Source organism: Sciurus carolinensis, chromosome 6 (assembly GCF_902686445.1).
Source record: "Sciurus carolinensis chromosome 6, mSciCar1.2, whole genome shotgun sequence".
Taxonomy (NCBI): domain Eukaryota; kingdom Metazoa; phylum Chordata; class Mammalia; order Rodentia; family Sciuridae; genus Sciurus; species Sciurus carolinensis.
Window position 1 is genome coordinate 116,315,489 of NC_062218.1, and position 21,051 is coordinate 116,336,539.

The following is a 21,051-nucleotide window of genomic DNA, read 5'->3' on the forward strand; positions in this document are numbered from 1 at the left end:
AAATTATAAAACATTTTATATGATTTCCTTCCTCAAATGTCACCAAATGATAACAAAAGGATATGGACTGTCTGGCCCATCCTGACCAACACTGACCACAAGTCACTTTGCCCAATCTGATGAGTAAAATGAGAGCAGTTCAGCATATTTCAACAAAGTCTATAGCACAAGGTATCATTCAAACCATTTCACATAAGGTGGCATGGGGCCCAACCCACCTATTTAGCTCTCCACTCCTGGGAACATCTTTCCCTCGGAGGTTTCCAGAAATCCCTCTGAACAAAGCCAAGGAAATTCCATGCAATTAAATAAATGTGTTAAGGCTCCACTTAGAAACATGAATTATTTTCTTCATTTGACTAAATGTTTGCCAGTGTCAACAGAATTAAAATTAAAAAAAGAAAAGCAACTGCCATTACTTTAAAGGGAAGATTCTGAAGTGTGGCTTTTAGTATGTATCAGAGCTATTTTTTTCCTTTGTGATAATATCTCTGAACTTACACTAGAAGCAGCAATAAAATATGTCAAAGTATGGGTTTATATCCAAAGTTTTGGGAATATATCTAAGAAATAAACTTAAGTGAAAGAAGTACTTAATCCACACTCTACTTTAAATGTCTCTCTCTTCCAGAAGCTTACACCTTACAAAATTACTTCCAATCAAAGTAAAACAAAATGAAGTTTTCCCTATAACAGCTTAGAAGCATCTAATAAATAATTCAAGCACAGGTCATGATTCTATATACAAATACAACTTTAAGTTCAGTGTTCCAAGTAGTCTAAGTCGGCATATAATCTGAGATAGACATGAAGGACAACTATCTGCTTAGGACGTGGCTTTTCTTGTACACTGGTGTTTATATACATGCACATGGACACACACACATGCACTTGCACACGTGTGTTTATTTGATACTTGTTCAACCAGAACAAGATGTGCCAAACATTAACTACAGGCCCGGAGTCAACAGATCTCCTTCTTCAATAGAATAAGCAATAAAGAAGGTTACTTTCCCATGAAGTTAAATCTTTAAAGGAATCATTTATTGTGTGCCTGTTGTAAGTCAGGTTTTCAACAAGGTATTAGTTCATAATACACACAGCTTTATGAAGACAAGAAACCCTCTAATTTTAAAGAATCATTATTCAAATTATTAGGTAATTCTACAGTTTAAAAAACTAGTATAAAATTTGGTTTGTTCCCATACTGGGCCTTAAATCATATTTCCTCTATTCTAAGGTGCCACATGGAAAAAGTGAGAGACATTACTAACTTAATTACCCTATTTTGGTTGGAGCAGAAGCACTTACTTTTATTTTTTTTCCTCAAAATTTAAAAAATATCTCAATTTCAGAAATTTCAAATGTTTTTAAGAAAAAGACGTATTTGCTAAAAAAAAACACTGCTAAAAAATGTTCTTTAAATAACTGCCACAATAGAGTATCTGGGTAGCAGATATGACTGAATGTGTATGTGTGCATGGGTAGGTGGATAGCTGTGCGTGTGTGTTAATATTATTCTTCTTTTCAAAGAAAACTTATGGAAGCAAAAATGCTGATCAGGGAGATTAAGATGGAAGAAAGAATGAATATTCAATCTAAAATTAGAAGACTCCCTGATTAAAGAGCAAAAATATTCGAGGAAAAGTAATGCTCAAAGACAAAAGAAACTCAAAGATCAAAAGCATTTACCAAATTCCTAGGGAAAAATAAGCCAAGAATAGCCACACCTATACACTTTAAAAAAATTATAAGAATAACCAAACAAGCATTGCCAATATACAGGTGGAAAAAAATGAGGAACAAAAATTAGGATGACCCTAAATGTTTTCTCTGCCACATTAAATGTCAAAATCTATTGAAAAGCTGGCTTAAAATTTTAACTTTAAAAGCCTTCAAAGTTTGTAGTGAATGATCTTTAACAAAGAATTCCACATCCTGCCAAATCTTCCATCCTGTGCAAAGTAAACTGCTATTTTCAGACATGCAGGAACACAAAACTTCTAGTTATTACATATACTTTCAGGAATCTTCTTTGGAAAATTTAAATTATAAAAAGAAATTCAAGAGGTCAAGACTGGAGATGTAACCTAGAAATAAAATTGGGGGAGGGATTCCTAAAATGACAGCTTTGAAGACTAAGAAAGCATTCAAATTAGAGTAAGAGGCCAGAGGACTCCAAGAAGAATGCCTCCAAGGAAAAACACACAAGTATAATTTATAAGATTTTAGCAATAATATGAAAGCATTTGCCCTTCTCAGTCAAGGGAAAAGGGTACAAGACAGGTGTGGTGGTGCACACCTGTAATCCCAGCAACTAGGGAGGCTGAGGCAGGAGGATCATAAGTTTGAAGCCAAGTCTGGGCAACTTAGCAGCACTGTCTCAAAATAAAAAAATAAGAAGGGCTGGGGATGTAGCTCAGTGGTAGAGTACCCCTGCATTCAACCTCCAGTACCCCCACCAAAAACTTCAAGAAAACGTACACAATGTAAAGGTTCAACTACAAAGCAAACTAAATGTAACATGATTTTGTACAATTTATAGAAGAATAAGAATGCCTGTTCAAAATAATGCTTAAACTGTTCGCATGGATCAGTATAGATTTAGTAATCTATTTATTTATTTTTTAAAACAGCCTTTTTTCAGCATATTACAGAGATACAGCCACATCAATGTTCATAGCTGCTCAGTTCACAATAGCCAGATTGTGGAACCAACCTAGATGTCCTTCAATTGATGAATGGATAAAGAAAATGTGGTATATATATACAATGGAATATTACTCAGCCATAAAGAATGATAAAATTATGGCATTTGCAGGCAAATGGATGAAACTGGAGAATATCATGCTAAGTGAGATAAGCCAATCTCAAAAAACCAAAGGAAGAATGATATCGCTAATAAGTGGATGATGACACATAATGGGGGGTGGGAAGGGTTAGTGTTGGGGTTGGAGTTGGGTTTAGGGAGGGGGGCAGGAATGGAGGAAGGAAGGACTGTATAGATGGAGGGGAAGGGTGGGAGGGGAGGGGGGGAAGGGAAAAAATGGCAGAATGAATCAAACAACATTACCCTATGTAAATTTATGATTACACAAAAAAAAAAATAAAACCAAACAGCAAAAAAAAAAAAAAAAAAGAAAGAAACAAGGAGGACATGTTTGAATAAATATAAATGTAAAAAAAAAAAAATTTTTGAATGCATAATGATTGCATGGCAGTTATAAAATAAAATATAAGTTAAACTTTAAATGTTGGCAAAATGAATAAACTTTTATAATAATTGTGGCAATGTTAAAAAAAAATAAAATAAAACAGCCTTTTTAAAAATATATATATATACTTTTAGTTGTTGATGGACCTTTATTTTATTTATTTATATGCAGTGCTGAGAATCAAACTCAGTGCCTCACACATGCTAGGCAAGCGCTCTACCACTGAGTTATTATCCCAGCCCAGATTTAGTAATTTATAAAACAACATGTCCTTCCCTACAATTCCAAACACATTTCTCTCTCTTTTTTCATTTTAGTGTCTTGCTAAATTACCCAGGCTGGCCTCGAATTTGTGATCCTCCTGCCTCAGCCTCCCATGTCCCTGGGATTACAAGCACATGCAAACACATTTCTTGACTGTACAGTGAAAATATATATACATATACATGTATATAATTATAATATTGGAGACATTTATTATTGTTCTCACTTTATAGAATGAATCAATGCAGCATGGAAGATAAATTTTACACAACAGATTGCAAACATTTTAAAACCTTGTCACTATATAAAAAAGAATGGTATATTCAGCCAAAGGGAATTGGTGAACCAGGGAGGGACTGAGGTGAGAAGCAATAATGGGTGCACATTTTCTCTTTTGACATACTATACTGCTGAAAGTCGGTAGATGTAGAAAGGAGTTGAAGATGCAAAGTGGCATACAGAAAAACTATCATAATGTTAATCTTTAAAAGAACTTCATGAAATTAAAATCATATACATAGTGAAAATTAAGTGTGGAGGGAAATACGTGGTTAGGGTGAACTAAGTTCATCTTTCAAAGTGGAGGAAAAATGGAGATTTTCAAAGAGTCAGACATCAAGAAATGGTATCCCTGTTTGCCGATGACATGATTATATATTTAGAGGAACCTGGAAATTCCACCAGAAAACTTTTAGAACTCATAAGTGAATTCAGTAAAGTAGCAGGTTACAAGATCAATGCTCATAAATCCAATGCATTTTTATACATAAGTGATGAATCTTCAGAAAGAGAAGTTAGGAAAACTACCCCATTCACAATAGCCTCGAAAAAAATAAAATACTTGGGAATCAATCTCACAAAAAGAGATGAAAGACCTCTACAATAAGAACTACAGAAGACTAAAGAAAGAAATTAAAGAAAATCTTAGAAGATGGAAAGATCTCCCATGTTCTTGAATAGGAAGAATTAATATTGTCAAAATGGCCATACTACCAAAAGTGCTATACAGATTCAATGCAATTCCAATTAAAATCCCAATGATGTACCTTACAGAAATAGAGCAAGCAATTATGAAATTCATCTGGAAGAATAAGAAACCCAGAATAGCTAAAGCAATCCTTAGCAGAAAGAGCGAAGCAGCGGGTATTGCAATACCAGATCTGCAACTATACTACAAAGCAATAGTAACAAAAACGGCATGGTATTGGTACCAAAATAGACAGGTAGATCAATGGTACAGAATAGAGGACATGGACACAAAACCCAAATAAATACAATTTTCTCATACTAGACAAAGGTGCCAAAAATATGCAATGGAGAAAAGATAGCCGCCGGTTCAACAATTGGTGCTGGGAGAATTGGAAATCTATATGCAACAGAATGAAATTAAACCCCTATCTCTCACTCTGCACAAAACTCAACTCAAAATGGATCAAGGACCTCAGAATCAGACCAGAGACTGGGCATCTTATAGAAGAAAAAGTAGGTCCAAATCTTCACCTTGTCAGCTTAGGATCAGACTTCCTTAACAGGACTCCCATAGCACAAGAAATAAAAGCAAGAATCAACAACTGGGATAGATTCAAATTAAAAAGCTTTCTCTCAGCAAAGGAAACTATCAGTAATGTGAAGAGAGAGCCTACAGAGTGGGAGAAAATCTTTGCCACTCATACTTCAGATAGAGCGCAAATTTCCAGAATATATAAAGAACTCAAAAAACTCTACACCAAGAATACAAATAATCCAATCAACAAATGGGCTAAGGAAATGGACACTTCACAGAAGAAGATGTACAAGCAATCAACAGATATATGAAAAAATGTTCAACATCTCTAGTAATAAGAGAAATGCAAATCAAAACCACCCTAAGATTCCATCTCACCCCAATTAGAATGGCGATTATCAAGAACACAAGCAACAATAGGTGTTGGCGAGGATGTGGGGGAAAAGGCACATTCATACATTGTTGGTGGGGTTGCAAATTAGTGCAGCCACTCTGGAAAGCAGTATGGAGATTCCTCAGAAAGCTTGGAATGGAACCAACATTTGACCCAGCTATCCCACTCCTTGGCCTATACCCAAAGGACTTAAAATCAGTATACTACGGAGATACAGCCACATCAATGTTCATTGCTGCTCAATTCACCATAGCCAGATTGTGGAACCAACCTAGATGTCCTTCAATTGATGAATGGATAAAGAAACTGCGATACACACACACACACACACACACACACACACGATGGAATATTAGTCAGCTATAAAGAATAATAAAATTATGGCATTTGCAGGCAAATGGATGAAATTGGAGAATATCTTGCTAAGTGAGATAAGCCAATCTCAAAAAACCAAAGGACGAATGATCTCGCTGATAAGTGGATGATGACACATAATGGGGGGTGGGAGGGGTTAGTGTTAAGGTTAGGGTTAGGGTTAGGGAGGGGGGCAAGAATGGAGGAAGGAAGGACTGTATGGAGGGAAAAGAGGGGTAGGAGGGGGGGAAGGGAAAAAATAACAGAATGAATCAAACAACATTACCCTATGTAAATTTATGATTACACAAATGGTATGCCTTTACTCCATGTACAAACAGAGAAACAACATGTATCCCATTTGTTTACAATAAAAAAAAAGTGAAAAAAAAAAGAAATGGAGAGTACAGATGTCATATCGAGTACTTTTAACAAAGCAATCAGTTTTCAACTAACTTCTGGTTCTGGAAAGTTCCTGACATATCTTGGTTTTTTCCTTTTACATATTTAAACAGTGTTGATTTTTTTCCATGCACACATACTAATTTCAGACATCCTAATAATGATGTAATCCTTGTTAAATGTTTTAAATCTCTCTGGAAAGGTTATGAGGAAATATTTTCTTATGTTTATTATTTGGAGGATTATAGACATTTGTTTAACTCTAGGTTTTCATTTTAAACCTTAGTACTGACTAATTTTAGCAGCAGCTCCTTGACTGATCATTTGATCATGAAATTCTTCATTTTTCTTCTCCTCTTAGGCTGTATCAATATGACACAAAACCAATCAATCAATTCAGTGTGAGAGAAAAATGCATTCAAATATATTGAGTCACACATGCTGACTGGCTACATGATTTTTCATTAGTTTCAATGGAATGAAAATAGGTAAATTTATCTCTACTACTTACTAACTTGAGCAAATCTCTGAATATCTTTGAGTCATTTTATCCTCATTAATAAAATAAGAGTGATACAATACCTTCTGAACCAATTTGCTAGATAACGAATGCCTTGGTGCTTTGTAAGATGCTTGGATGAAAGGAATAATTATTGGTAATTACAAAGAGGTAAGACAGTCTCCACCAGGAAGCAGAGAATGTTTTTCGTGGGCATTCGAGGACAACCTTTCTCACAGGCTGTTCATTTCTGGTTGGAAAAGCTTGTCATACAGAAGAACAAAAGTATCTAAGCTCCTTAGCACCTCCTATCACAAACCCATAGATAGCTTCTGCAGAGACCAACTTTTCTACTTGCTTCCAAAATCCCCCAGAATATGCTTCAATTATTCACCCAGTCTTGTTTTCCAACCAGAGCCAACTCTTTTTTGAGTTCTCTCTACTCTGGTCAGGACCTGTGCAGAGCTGGCTCACCCACATCTGCTCAAGGGTAACCCGAAGGCCCAGGGCTGGCCGTTATCCTGTCCCCTGTTCAGCACACAAGTGAAATCCCACCTCCTTTCCAGAGACTTCTGGAACTTTAGGCAAGCTGTCTTCCATGCCTTGAACAACAGCATGCAAATGGCACAATCATATCATTAAAGTGTAGTTGGTCTCTAATTTTCAGCATTATATTTGTATCAACTACTTTGTAAAAATATGCACTATATGTCCCAAATAACAGTACTATTTTGACTAGTTTTTTTTTTTTTTTAGGAAAAAATAATCAAGAGGAGCCTATCATGATGTTTTGAGAAAGTATTTGTAATACAGTATTTTACCGTGTAATTTTCATGGATTTTTATGCCAAATATTTTTCAAAAAGTGTGATGCAACCAATATGTAGAACTTTTAAAAAATGTGCTGGTATCATTTAAACATCATTTACTACTAAGCCACCTTTGGTGCAAGATTAGGATGCATGGAACTTTCGCAAATACATGTTAATGCAGTGGTGACATTAATGCGGTAAACAACAGTACAGCAGCCAACAGACAAAAATTCCCTTTCAGAAATGACATATTTTAAAGGGAGAGGAAGGACAAAGATTATCACACAAATTAATGACTAACGATTAGTGTCCCAGAGGCAAAAAATATCAGCGTCTGACCAGTTCCTTGGTCCATTTATTGACTGGGTTCTTTGTATTTTTGGTAAAAAGTTTTGTAAGTTCTTTACAAATTTTGGAGGTAAGTGCTCTTTCTGAAGTGCATGTGGAAAAGATTTTCTCCCACTCTGCAGGCTCTCTCTTCACGTTCTTGATTGTATCCTTTGCTGAGAAAAAGCTTTATAGTTTGAGTCCATCCATTTATTGATTCTTGCTTTGATTTCTTGTGCTTTGGGAGTCTTGTTGAGGAAGTCTGATCCTAAGCCAACATGATGAAGATTCAATGGAATATTATTCAGCCATAAATAATAATAATATTATGGCATTTGCAGGTAAACGGATGGAATTGGAGAATATCATGCTAAGTGAAATAAGTCAATCCCAAAAAACCAAAGACCAAATGTTTTCCCTGATAAGTGGAGAATGGTATATAATGGGGGTGGGAATGTGGGGAGTGAGAGAAGAATGGAGGAACTTTAGATTATGTAGAAGGAAATGAGAGGGAGGGGGGTATGAAAAATGGTGGAATGAGACAGACATCATTATCCTATGTACATGTATGATTACATGAATGATATGAATCTACATCATGCACAACCATAGAAACGAAATGATGTACCCCATTTGTGTACAATGAATTAAAATGCAGTCTGTAAAAAAATTTAAAAATAAATAATTTTTAAAATGCCAAAAAAAAAAAAAAATCCCACAATGCCCATTCATGGTCTCAGAGCAGCATAGGTCAGAACTCCAGTAGGTTTGGCTGCTTTCTCTGTTCAAATCTCACTGGGTTAAAATCAAGGTGCTGGCTGTGTTTCCTTTTGGGATTCTAGGAGAGAACAGAGCCCTGTAACCTTGCAGTTTTAAGACGGCTGCCCTGGTTTTCTTGCTGGCTGTTTGCTGCTCCTAGAGGCCACCTGCATTCCTTGGCTTACAACCCCCTTATTTCAACTTCAAAAGCAGCAACAGCAGCTCAATCCTCTCATGTCACATTTCTCTAACCTAGTCTTCTGCCTTCATCTTCTTCTAAGGTCTCGAGCATTTACACAGGGCTCCCTCATAATCCAGGATAACCTTCCTTATCTTAACGTCCTTTACTTTTATAACATCTACAAAGTCCCTTCTGCCAGTAAGGTAACCCACTCACAGGTTTTGGGAATTAGAGTGTGGACATGATTGGGAGGGAGGTGGATGGAACAGAAAATGCTTGGTGTGTTTACGTGCTTGGAGTGAGTAATGGCAGGATGCTTAGTGGTAAGGTCTGAGTGGTGATGGAGGTGAGGCTGGTCAGGCTGATGACTGGATATGGAGTTTGTTTTAAAAAAAAAAAAAAAAGACCGAGAGAGGGGAATCCTATACAATGGTGACGATTTTGGTCTGAGTAATGGGAGGAAAGGTGGTGCCATTACAGAGCTGGGGAAGAGTGGCTTAATCAGTTCATGGGGACAAACAGCAGCTCAACATTGGCTGTGTTATGCTGAGATGCACATTAGACATCCAGTAGAGATGTTGAGTAGGACTGAATCTGCAGGGGACTAGGGGGTGGTCTTAGCCAGAGATATCAATTTGGGAGACATCAGTGTTTTAAGGCCGGAAGACTGTGTCTGATTACCTAAATATTTATTTAGGGATCTTTAGATCGTATCAGGCTTATAGTTTCACCATGTCAGCAGTGAGAAGCCTGTGCGTCATTTTATGAGCTTTCCTCTTCCAAATTAATCTTCTCTAGCTCCCATAGCTATCCTTCAGATAACTGGTTTTCATATCTTGCCCTTACCATTGTGGTATATCACCAGCACTTTTTAATTTTTATTTTGCAATTGGGTCTCAGTAAGTTCCCCAGACTGGTCTCCAACTTGCACTACTGACCACCTTCTGGATAAAATACACTTGTCAACATTCTCCTCAAAATGTCGAAACCAGGACTCAATAAAATAGTGGCATTCCACAATTAACAAATGCGCGATGTGCCCAAAATCTGTTTCTCAGGTAGTTTAAAACTCAACACAAATTATTCCATAGAACCAGTATAAAGGGTAGTGAGGTTTAATGCCTACCTAGAAAAGAACCAATTTAGCTCCAAATGTATAAATTATAATATTGATGTTATCATTTCATGCATAAGATTTGCCGTTAACACAGCGATGAAATTCTAGCTCTTGAATCAAACTGCCAGGGTTTGAGTCTTGTGTATGTCATTGCTTTCCTCTGGGCTCTGTTAACACACTACAATTTGAGGCAAGTTATTTAACCTTTATAGTCCTGTTTCCTCACCTACTAACATGAAACCTACCATGGTGCCTATCACATAGGTTCACTGCAGGGATTAAATATGATTATCCATGTAAATCATTTAACATATTGTCTAGCTTTTAGCAAGAGCCCCAGTCAACATTACCTGTTCATATAATTAACTTCTAATGGTTGTCACAAGTGTATCTTTGGGGGAAGAGGGTTAGGGGCGATGGAGAGGAAAAAAAGATGATCGCGTGTGAGAGTCACTGGCCACACTCACTCATCTCTACAGCACTGGAGGTAGGTGCTGGTCCTGCCATGTGTGTGTGCTAGAGGTCTCTGCACTTGCCTCTGTCAACATGAACTCAAATTCCTGGGTTCACAAAGACTGACCAGCACAGGGAGCAGTGGAATGCTGACCTCCCTTGATTTTAGCCTAGAATTCTATAGCTGCAACCTGCATTTGCCTAAATGTTTTTGGAGACTGTATGTTATCATTGATTCATGATACCTTTGAGGTCAAATAAAAACCCCAAAATTCTTGAGTGGGTGATTTTCAGACCTGAGGTCTGACTTTATAAAAATGACCTGTTAAATATTGTGGTGTTATTGATAACTCAAACAGCACCTGGCAACAAAGCAGGTTCAGTTCATGAAATAAAGAAGGAAAGAGGGGACTAAAAGGTGAGAAGGAATGGATCCACTTGATCATGGACTGACACCTTTAAAACTGTGAGCCAAATAAATGCCCCACCACCCCATACTGGGGATCGAACCCAAGGGCATTCTACCGCTGAGGTATATCAAGCACTTTTTATTTTTTATTTTGCAACTGGGTCTCAGTAAGTTCCCCAGGCTGGTCTCCAACTTGTGATCTTCCTGCCTCAACCTCCTGAGTAGTTGGGATTAGTTGTGTGCCACTGTACCAAACGAAACCTGTCCTCTTCATGAACTGATTATCTCGTGCATTCTGTTACAGTGACAGAAAGCTGATGAACACAGAAGGATAACACATTGGGAAGAATGAGATGACACCTCAGTTCAGTTTAGCAATTTTATAGTGAAAAGGATGAGTGACTTGTTACAAAGAAGAGCCAGTAAGGTAGACACGATAGAGGCAGACTGTGCAGTACAAGATGTTTTCTGGTAGTCAGGTGCTCTTCATTGGTCAAAATACTACTACTCATGAGGACTATTTCCTCAGGCTTTGTAATAAAGACCTTTTATTAAAAAGGCACTATTAGTCTTCATTAATACTATTCTGGGGAAAGCTACATGATATGGTATCATGATATCCAAATCGGCTGCTTCCTGGCTATACTTCCTTACAGGTGCTGCTCATCCTGTTATATCTCAGTCGCCTCTTCTGCAAAATAGGGATGAAAACACCTCTTTGGTAAGACTAGACGTGGAGTAAAAAATAAGACAAGGTATATAAACCACTTAGCACCCAGTCTCACATATGGTTGGTGCTCAACATATTCTAGCATTTTCCTGAATATCATCAGTTTAAGCCCCACCCCACATCAAATCCAGGGACTAAAGCATGTGAGGCAAGTGTATTACCACTGAGCTCCATCCCTGGCCCTTTTAATTTTGAGACAGGTTCTCACTAACTTGCCCACACTAGCCTCCAACTTGTGATCCTCCTGCCTCAGCTTCCAGAGTAGCTGGGATCACAGGTGTGCACCACTGTGCCCAGCATGTTCAAGGTTTCTGAAGTCTACCATTGAAGTAAAGTGGTAAAGATCTCTGTCCTCAATACTACTGTAGTGTACTAGAGGAGACAGAAAACAGGCAATGAATATAAAAATACAGTAAGTTTTAGAAAGTGGCATGTATTGGGGGTGGAGATAGGAATAGGAATGGAGTCAGGTAAAAGAAATCAGGTTCCTGGGGAAAGGTGGCAACTTACAATAGAGCAATTGGAGAAGGCTAATTACAGAATATGGTATAACACCTTAATTTAGGAATAGTCTTCACTGTGTTAAATTTAAGTAAATCCACTTTTTAAAAAATCTGCACTGCTACATAGTTTTAAATACTGTTTATTTAATGAAGAATTTACAACTAAATTTCTGAATTAAACCAAATGCTAACTCTTTTAGATCTATATATTCAATATCAGTGTCAAAGACTCTCAGAGCGAAGTTAGGAGTCTAACAAGGCTGGGCCTCAGCATGAATCACTGTCATTCTTCATGTAGAATCAGCATTTCTAAACTCATATATAAGGAGCTACTAAAGAAAGAGAGAAAAAGGCCATTGCTAGAGCTTCATGTATCGATTTCTTTTACCCCAAACAAAGAGATTCTCCTAGTTACATGATATATCATAATCACTTAATTTGTCTGACTCCTTTAAAGAAAGAACAATGGATTCTAGAAAAGCTGTTGACTTGCAAAAATATAATGATTTGGCAGCGTTCTTGTTGTTTCTATGGGTTGCTTTTTCTCCCTTAGTAATATGACATGTGTACTCTCTACAGAGAAACTGAAAATGCAAAGCTGTAATTCATGCCATTCCCAGGAGCCTGTACTAAATCTGAAGTGACTAACATCTGAGAACTCTCAACATTGCTCTGAGAGGATGGATAAACCTTTTTTTTATCCCTCAGTTTAATGTATTAGACACTCACAATTCAATCACCTCGATCACCTGGATATGAACTTTTTTCTTTCTCCCCATAGTATTTCTGTACAAACAGAGAGAGTACAACTGTGAATCTCCTGCTAAGCATTTCCCTGCAGGCCAGCGCACACAGATTTAAAGGAAACTTTTTGATAAGTCCTTTTCTGGGCAAAAATAGTTCACAAGGTAGGGAACTAATACTCTCAAACCATGATGCGTTCTTTCATTTGCTATTAAGAGTCCAAACCATGGTTTTGCCAAGCCTACCCTTCTTCAGACTAAAATTCACAATATCAGTCCAATACATAAAAACATTCCCAGGGGGGTAAGCTGATCAACTCTCAAGGATAAATAGTACATCCTGTTTAAATACAGTAACTATTCAGATGGCTGAGGCAGGAGGTTGGCAAGTTAGAGGTCAGTCTAGGCATCTTAGCAAGACCCTGTCTCAAAACAAAAAGGGCTGGGGATATAGCTTAGTGGTAAAACTCTCTTGGGTTCAATCCCCAGTACAAAAAAAGGGGGGGAGGATGGGGGAGGAAAATAAGTGCCAAATATTTAGGAGGAAATTGTGAATTTTTTTTCTTTCTTTGCAAAATTTTTCAGATTTTTTTTCGATTTTTCTACACTGAATATATATAGTTCATATTTTTTAAATTTTTTGAGTAAAAGTGACCTTTAATAATGAAAAATGTAGCTATGAATTGGAGATCCTGAGTTCCACGTGTCCCTTTGACACTTGCTTATTAGCCATAAAGACAGGAAAATCACTTCTTTTTAATATTTATAACATGAGGGAGTTGACCAGGTGCTTTTTCACGTCTTAATATTTCCTTTACATATGACAACTGCATATTGCTTTGTTACGCATACTTCTTTCCAGGCTGTTCTAAGGTAGAGACTGCAACATGTACATACTCTGTGTTTTGCTTTACACACAGGCGCAGGGCAATCAAATGCCAACTCATTCACTGCATGCTACCGACTGTTCAAATGGCTCACAAGCAGATTTCGTTCAGTTAGCTGCCTTGGTTTGTAACTCTCTTGCTAAACAGAAATTTAGTTCTTAAAATGAAACAACCCTACCCTGTACTCTACCTACCCTGCCCTACTTCTCTACCCTGTGTGCAACTTCTGGCTGTGAAATCAGAGTGCTATCAAATGTAGCCTCAGGTTTATCTCAGTTGTTCTCAAAGAGGCTCCACCACATGCTCTCTGTTCCTTTTCATTGCACTGGCTTCTTTTCCAAAATCCTCATTCCTCTCCTTCCCTGGCCCAAAATGGAATGCAATAAAGCCTGTCTCTAGTCTCTAGACATTTCCTCTTGTCTTGGAGGGACACATAAAATATCCCACTGCCAAAGACTGTAAGCAAACAATTGCACTCATTCTCTGGAAGCGATGGACTCAGAAAACAGCCAGTTATTTAGGTTGAGCTAGGATATCCATGGTGATTTGACACATAAAATCAGGTCTTTTTAAAGGCATTTTTCTGAAGTTTTTGTAACCTTGTGTATGGGAAGGATTCACCGGGCTCTCACGCATGTGAACCGTGGAGCCAGAGTCTGATTTGGGAGGAATGTTGGCGCATTAGCAGGCTACTTGCTCTGTCTCTTGGCTATTCTACAAAAACACACTCCTTCTGATAAAGGAGATGTATCTGTGTTTTGCTTTTGTTTTTGCTTAATTACAATGATTACATCAACTACTTTCCTAATATTTGAATAACTCTAAGTTAATATACTATTAGATCTTTTTCATAGGCTTTCTGAAATACAATAAAGCTAAAATGACTAATTTTTCTGACTGTGAAAAAGCACAATACCAAAGCCCACAGAAGCAAATATAGAGAAGCCCTCTCGCCATTTTCCTACCCAGGTCTGTTTCTGATTGCAAGATATGACCCCCAAATGAGTTTTGTACTTTTTCTTATTCAAAGATATTCCCACTTCATTAACACAATTCTTTATTTTCTACTTCTTTGTTAGGACCAAGGAGAAATTCCAGGCTTTAAAAGATTCAAATGACTTGTATCTAAATCAGACCTGGACTCTCTCCTCTTCACATGCCGATTTACATGAAATCTCTTAGAGTTTCTCTGCTTCCATAAAATGTGGATGCCACTGCCCATCAGGTCCAGGTTTGCCTCTTTGCACAAACAGTCCAAAACAGTTTTCCTGATCTGTTTCAACTTGAAGTGTTGTCAATATATGGATTGTCTTGCTTTCTAATTCAGTGAAAAATCTAGTTTTCCATTAGTCTCTGCCTTTCTAATTTTCGATACAGCTTTACTAAATGTAATTATTAAAGGCAGATTCAAGAAAGCAATTACTGAGCTACTGGTTTGTGTCTCTGAAGTCTTAATAAGTGGCAAAAAGTTGTAATTGCACAAAGAGTATAAAACAATTTTTTTAATAGATTAGACATATACACCTTCGGATTTGTATATCGGGAGATGTATTTAAAAGCGTATATAAAGCATCCCCTCTTAAATCACGAGTTTTAACCTCACTTACACTTTATTCAAAGGCAGTGCAATACCCGGTACACAGTAGAAAACTACATATCATAAAGGCCACATTCTTCTCTTTTTCCAGGACTCAGTGACTTTGGTAACACTTAACTCTTTTGGATCACCTTTTTCTGTCCTTCTATAAATATATGACAATGCTAAACTACACCACATACTCTTCTAGTTCTAAAAGTCTATGAAATATTTAGTGAATTTCTAATCAATGCTAGGGTTTATGAGACATAGGACACAGCAAGATTTTGTAATGTTCCACCCATTCTAATTCATAGCTTCAAGGAGTTTAAAATGTAGTAAAGAAGAGACACGTAAATTTAATTAATTATAAAGAAATATACTTAAGTGCTACCCCAATGATATAAACCAGATTATCTTTCCAAAATGTCCTAAGGATAGCTGTATGTGCAAATGGGGAATACAACTTCTTTGGCAGTAATTCAAATAATAGAATTTGGTCTTCTAACGAGGCAAATAGAAGTATATTCATCAGGTGGTCACTTAATGAAACTACAAACTTTGTCAACGAAGCTCCTGTTATGTGACTGGATTGTGACGCACACACACATCCAATTCACATGTTAAAGCCCTAATTCTCAATGTGACTGTATTTACAGTCAGGTGTGAAAGGAAGAAACTAAGATTTTAAAAGGCAATAAGGTGAGTCCCTAATCTGATAGGACAGGTGTCCTTTAAAGTAAAAGACAGATCAGAGATCCAGCTTTTTCTGAGTGCAAACAGAAGGAAAGCCATATGAAGACAAAGAGAAGGCTATTCTCTAAAAGCGATGAGTAGAGACCTCACCAGAAAGCAACTCTGGGAGTACCTTGATCTTGGACTTCCAGCCTCAACAATACTGAGAAAATAAATTCCCCTTGTTAAGCTACCTGGTCTGTGGTATTCTGTTAGGCAGCCTGAGCTGATGAGTCCCCAAACCAAGGTGCCTCTGAAACATTTAACAGTCATGTAACAATCATCTAATCATCCTTATTTCAACACTGTGACATTATTTAATAGCTCACGCAAGTCACAAAGGGCAGTCTATCATCATCATTTTAGATGAGAAGATAAAAGCAGGATGTGAAAAGAAAATGACTTTTCAAAGCCTCACAGTGGAAGAGTGGTCTGTCTTCTAGGATATGATTTGGCTGCCTTTTTATTTTTTTTGCGGGGGAGGATACCAGGGATTGAACTCAGGGGCACTTGACCACTGAGCCACATCCCCAGCCCTATTCTGTATTTTTAATTTAAAGACAGGATCTTACTGGGTTGCTTAGCACATTGCTTTTGTTGAGGCTGGCTCTGAACTTGCGATCCTCCTGCCTTAGCTTCCAGAACCTGGGATTACAGGCATGTGCCACTGTGTCTGGTGTGGCTGCCTTTCTTTAAACAATTTTCTTTTATTTCCTTTTATTTGTGGTGCCAGAGATTGAACCCAGGGCCTTGTGCATACTAGGCAAGTGCTCTACTACTGGGTTGTGCTCCCAGCCCTTAAAATTAATCACTGAATAAGACCAAGGGGCCTTTATCCCTACTACCTCTTCTCACCCAGACAAATCTTCATTGCCCTCAATGTCATCTCCTATTAGGTCAGCATCATTCACAACAGTACCTACAGTTTGCCTTGAACACCATGAAGTTACAGCATATCTATCTTACATATGTTTAGCTAATACGTGAAGAACACATCTTCATGATTTCCAGGCTCTGTGCTAATGGCTTTGGGGCAGAGTCCTTATACCAAGGTCTAAAAATTTATGATGAATATATGATCACTATGCTTTGAAGACATAGCGGCAAATGTAAAACCACACCACCACGGTTTTCTTCAAACCCTCCTTCTTAAATGTCTGGTAACCAAATTTGAAGCCAAAGGGGAACTGAACCAAGCAAACATCCTTATTCCTTTAGTAGTGAAAAGAAGTTAAAAACCTATATGCTAGGTCTACACCAAATCACCTCTTAAAGGTTTACTGAGCTCAGTTCTGGATGCCACATTTTAAGGCCATTATCAAATGAAACAGTCTTTTCCATGGACAAGTCACAGCAGGAGCAGGACTCTTTCTCTGTGGCATTTGAAGAGTAGGGAAGACATTTATATCTGGGGAGCAATCTTCAAGTACTTTCAGGGAAAAATGAGTAAAGGAATTGTAGTTAAGTTTTATAGATCCCAATAACAGAATTTAGGCCAGCTAGTAAATTTTCTGTGCAGTCTCGAGCTGAGAAAAAAGATCATGACGAAGTATGCTATGCAAGCGTAATGAGCTCACATCCCAAATCACCCACCAGATAAGGCCAACCTGACAGCTTCCAGGCATCTTATGTGAGGAGGGATTACTACTCAACCCAGTCTCTGGGAAGAGGTTGCATTGTGGGAAAACAGAGTACATGCCACTGTTAGGCAAATAGATCCTTTCTTTAAAGTGGGTCAATAAGGGCAGAGGTGTCATTAATCCACAGAAATAACTACATAGAATTTGAGAAGCAAAATGTTAAAGATAAAGCCCCCAAGTCAGAGACTTTTCAAAGATAAAACTTTGGTAAGAAAGCAGAAAGATCAAGATGTAGAATAAAAGCTTCTAAAATCCGAAAGCATGGCATAAAATAAACACAAATCTGAAACAGATACTTTAAAGAATTAAGAAAAGTTAGAAGCATTCAATTTCTAGCTTAATGATGCCAAGAGAACAAAGATGGTCCTCAGTGATGTACCCCAAGAGGGGCCAGAGGAAAAGCACCAGCAGAGGCCAACTCCAGGAGGGCTGAAAACATCAGAGACCCTGCTCCCTGGAAACAGTAAAGAGGCACATTTTCCTTCTGCAGTCAGAATGAACAAGTCATGTGTATGGGCCCAGACTACTAATAAAGAGACGAAAAACAGATACAGTGGAAAGTGCTGTGGGTTCTGTCCTCATTCTGATATTAAGTGGCCTCGCCATCTTGGATAAATCACTCACTCTTACTTCAGGCTGTAGTTACTTTATTTATTTGTTTATTTAGTAAAAATGTATCAATCACTTCTATCTGTGCCAGATACTGGGATTACAGTCAATTAAGGGCATGCCAATGCTGAAAGGGGACAGAGAGCAACAGAGAGCATGGAAACGGAGAGGCTCGTCAGGCCAAAGCCCTGGGAGATGATGTTGGCACTGAGGCTGGGAGCCAGCAGGAGAGGGTGGAGGCCAGGACAGGGCAAAGACAAATGCTAAGTTCAACAAAAGATTTATTGGAGGAACTAAGACTGTGAGACTGGAGCTGAGGGGTAGGAGGGATCAAGAGCAGCTGCTCTGGCAGGCAGCAGCCAGACCAAGCTGGGCCTCAAAAGCCAAGCTAGGGACTGGCCATCACACAAGCAATGAGAGTTATGCAGTAACTGTGCACAGGAAATGACTTGGCCAGAGGTGCAAAGCTTCTGATTTTAGAAGATTCTAGAAAGCTCAGAGTGGATGGGAGGACTGGGCAGGAGGTGGTTACAATATTTTAGGGTAAAGATGATGGGACAGGGGGCCAAGAAAATGAAGATGGAGAGGAGTAGATTAAAGTAGCCAGATTTTAAAAGATGATTAGGAGGGAGTATCAACAGACTTGCTATTGGACTTCAGACAGAGAGGGAAGAGACAGGTGGCTCTCTGTCTGGGGCTTGAAATCTGGGTGCACAGTAGCAGCCAAGAGGGAAGGGATATAAGACAGAAGATGAAAACGAAGAGTCCGAAACTTCCACAGTTTTATCCAGAACTCTTCCATCTCAAATTTCTGAGTTTCAAATGTTTCATTTAAGCATTTTATAATTATATTACATCAACTTAAAAGTGAACTCAATCATATAACAGGTAGAAAGTTGGGCCTTTAAACATTCCAAAAGAAAAATGATAGGTTGGCATTTTAAAAATGAAATCAAAAGTTCCTTTTAAGAACCTTTTTATCAAAGGTCATTCTCCCCTCCCAAACCATGCAAGACCCAGAGAAGGCTGCTCTGTGTGTGGAGAGGAGGGAGAAACCCCAGCAGGTCTGTGGGGCACTGTCCAAGGAGCTGGCCAGTGGTCCTTGGCCTCACCTTCAGTATGTGGCGCCCCCTCCAGCAAAGGCGCTACAGCTCCAGGGGTTGGCAGTGATCCCTGAAGAAAAGAAACATCAGAGTAAGGGTGGGAAAGAGGGACAGGGAAATGAGTGGCGGGGGAATCCTATACAAACTGGCTTAAGGAGAAAGGTGCAAGGCAGAGGGTATCCTCAGGGTTCCATCAGTCCTGGACTAAGCCTGCTTCAAGCAAATGGAAAAGAGAACAAGGAAACTAATACAAGTATACCAGAATCTCCACCAAGGTAATGAAGCCTCTGAGGAAAATGAATTCCAAGAGAAGAATAACTTGAGTTTTCCTACAAAGAAAGGATACTGCAAGAGAGAACTATGAGGTCCCCAAATTAACTAAATGTCCTGATGGTAGGGATCCATAAAAATGTGGGCCACAATCTACAATATTCAGGTTAGCATGCATCAGGATGAAGCAATGTATTCTATTTATGACTGGAATTACCTGTTACGATGATCCACATTAGGTTCCAGTAAAAACTATGCCATGATTAGGTGACATAGTTTTGAGGTATAAGAAAGAAGTATAAGAAGTATAAGAAAAGTACCAACCAGATACTGGTTTCCTATCCAAAATGTTACTGGGAGAAGATGAGAAGGGTATATATGGGCACACATACCTAGAGCCTATTTATGTATCACAGGAAGCACCTTGAAGGTGTGAAGCCAGAGAAGATTCTTCAAGTCAGTTTCAGAAAAAGAAAGGTGGAGAATGGACTGATAATATCCAAAGCACAGTTTTCCATCTATCTCCTACTACTGTCATTCCCTCCCATCTCCTCGACCTAATCAAAGGGGAGGTGGCCAGGAATCATCCACGCTGGAGCCTCCATCCTCCACAGTCACACCTTACCTAAACAACACCTCCCCCACTTACTCACTCATTCACTCATCAAAGCCTTCTCCCTGAGGCTGGGTCCTGGAGGAGCTGTAGTGATGGAACTAATTTGAACTCAGAAAAGAACATCAAAAGAAAAAGTAAAAATATAAAAGACGGTAGAGATGGGGTGGCTGTGAACAGGGAGGCAGATTGGACTGCAGCCCAGGAGGTTAGCTTAGGAGAGGGGTGGTCTCAAGACACACACAAGGCAATGAGCACCTCGCCCCTGCACACCACGATGGGAGTATTAAAGTTCTAAAGTACTTTTGTTCTGTTGGATTGTTTCAATTAAGTTTCCCACTCTCAAAGCAAACTTGATTTCTGGTGATTTTATTAAACTTTCTTTCTTTATAGCTCTTACTCCTAAGAGTACAGTGATGGTTTACTATTTATAGAATAAACTGGAATCTTTCTACCTTGAATCTGTAAGATCTCAATCCACTCTGGTCTAAACCCTACAATCCTCATTAGTGAAAAATGAGAAAGAATTTTTCCCTTAGGCTGTTTGTCGAAGATGACCCACGTAATGTAATCTGGTCATTGCTGCAAGATCTGCCTGTAGTATTTGAGTCATTCCTTTATTAAGTACTTTTCCTGAGCCAGGGAGTACAGTGAGCAGCAAGGGAAATGTGATCTCTCCCCACTGAATTCAGAGGAGACAGAGTTTAACCAGCCATAAGCACATTATTATGACTAAATGGGAGCTGGAAGGAAATGCAGATGGTGCCAGAGAGTCATCTCAATGGGGAAGACTCGCAATGAAGGGCCACCCAGCGATGTTACCCTATGCTCTGCTCTTGATGGCTTGGCGAGGCTAATGCAACTGTCCTCAAGATATACACATGCTCAGATACCTGTGCCTGCATTTGCAGTTCTTCCACAGTTACTCACTCTAGACTTACCTTTGGAGACCC

The 21,051-nt window shown here is 38.5% G+C and overlaps 1 protein-coding gene across 5 annotated transcripts in view; it reads right to left on the minus strand.

Moving 5' to 3' along the window:
* Window positions 1-21,051, minus strand: part of Snx24 (sorting nexin 24) — a 155,693-nt gene that overhangs the window by 85,127 nt on the left and 49,515 nt on the right. The window contains exon 2 of one of the 5 annotated variants that reach the window (XM_047556717.1): window positions 19,225-19,285. The exons of the other annotated variants lie outside the window; for them this stretch is intronic. The gene's annotated coding sequence lies outside the window, so the exon portion shown is untranslated. The remainder of the gene's footprint in view (window positions 1-19,224; window positions 19,286-21,051) is intronic. 5 annotated transcript variants of the gene reach the window in all.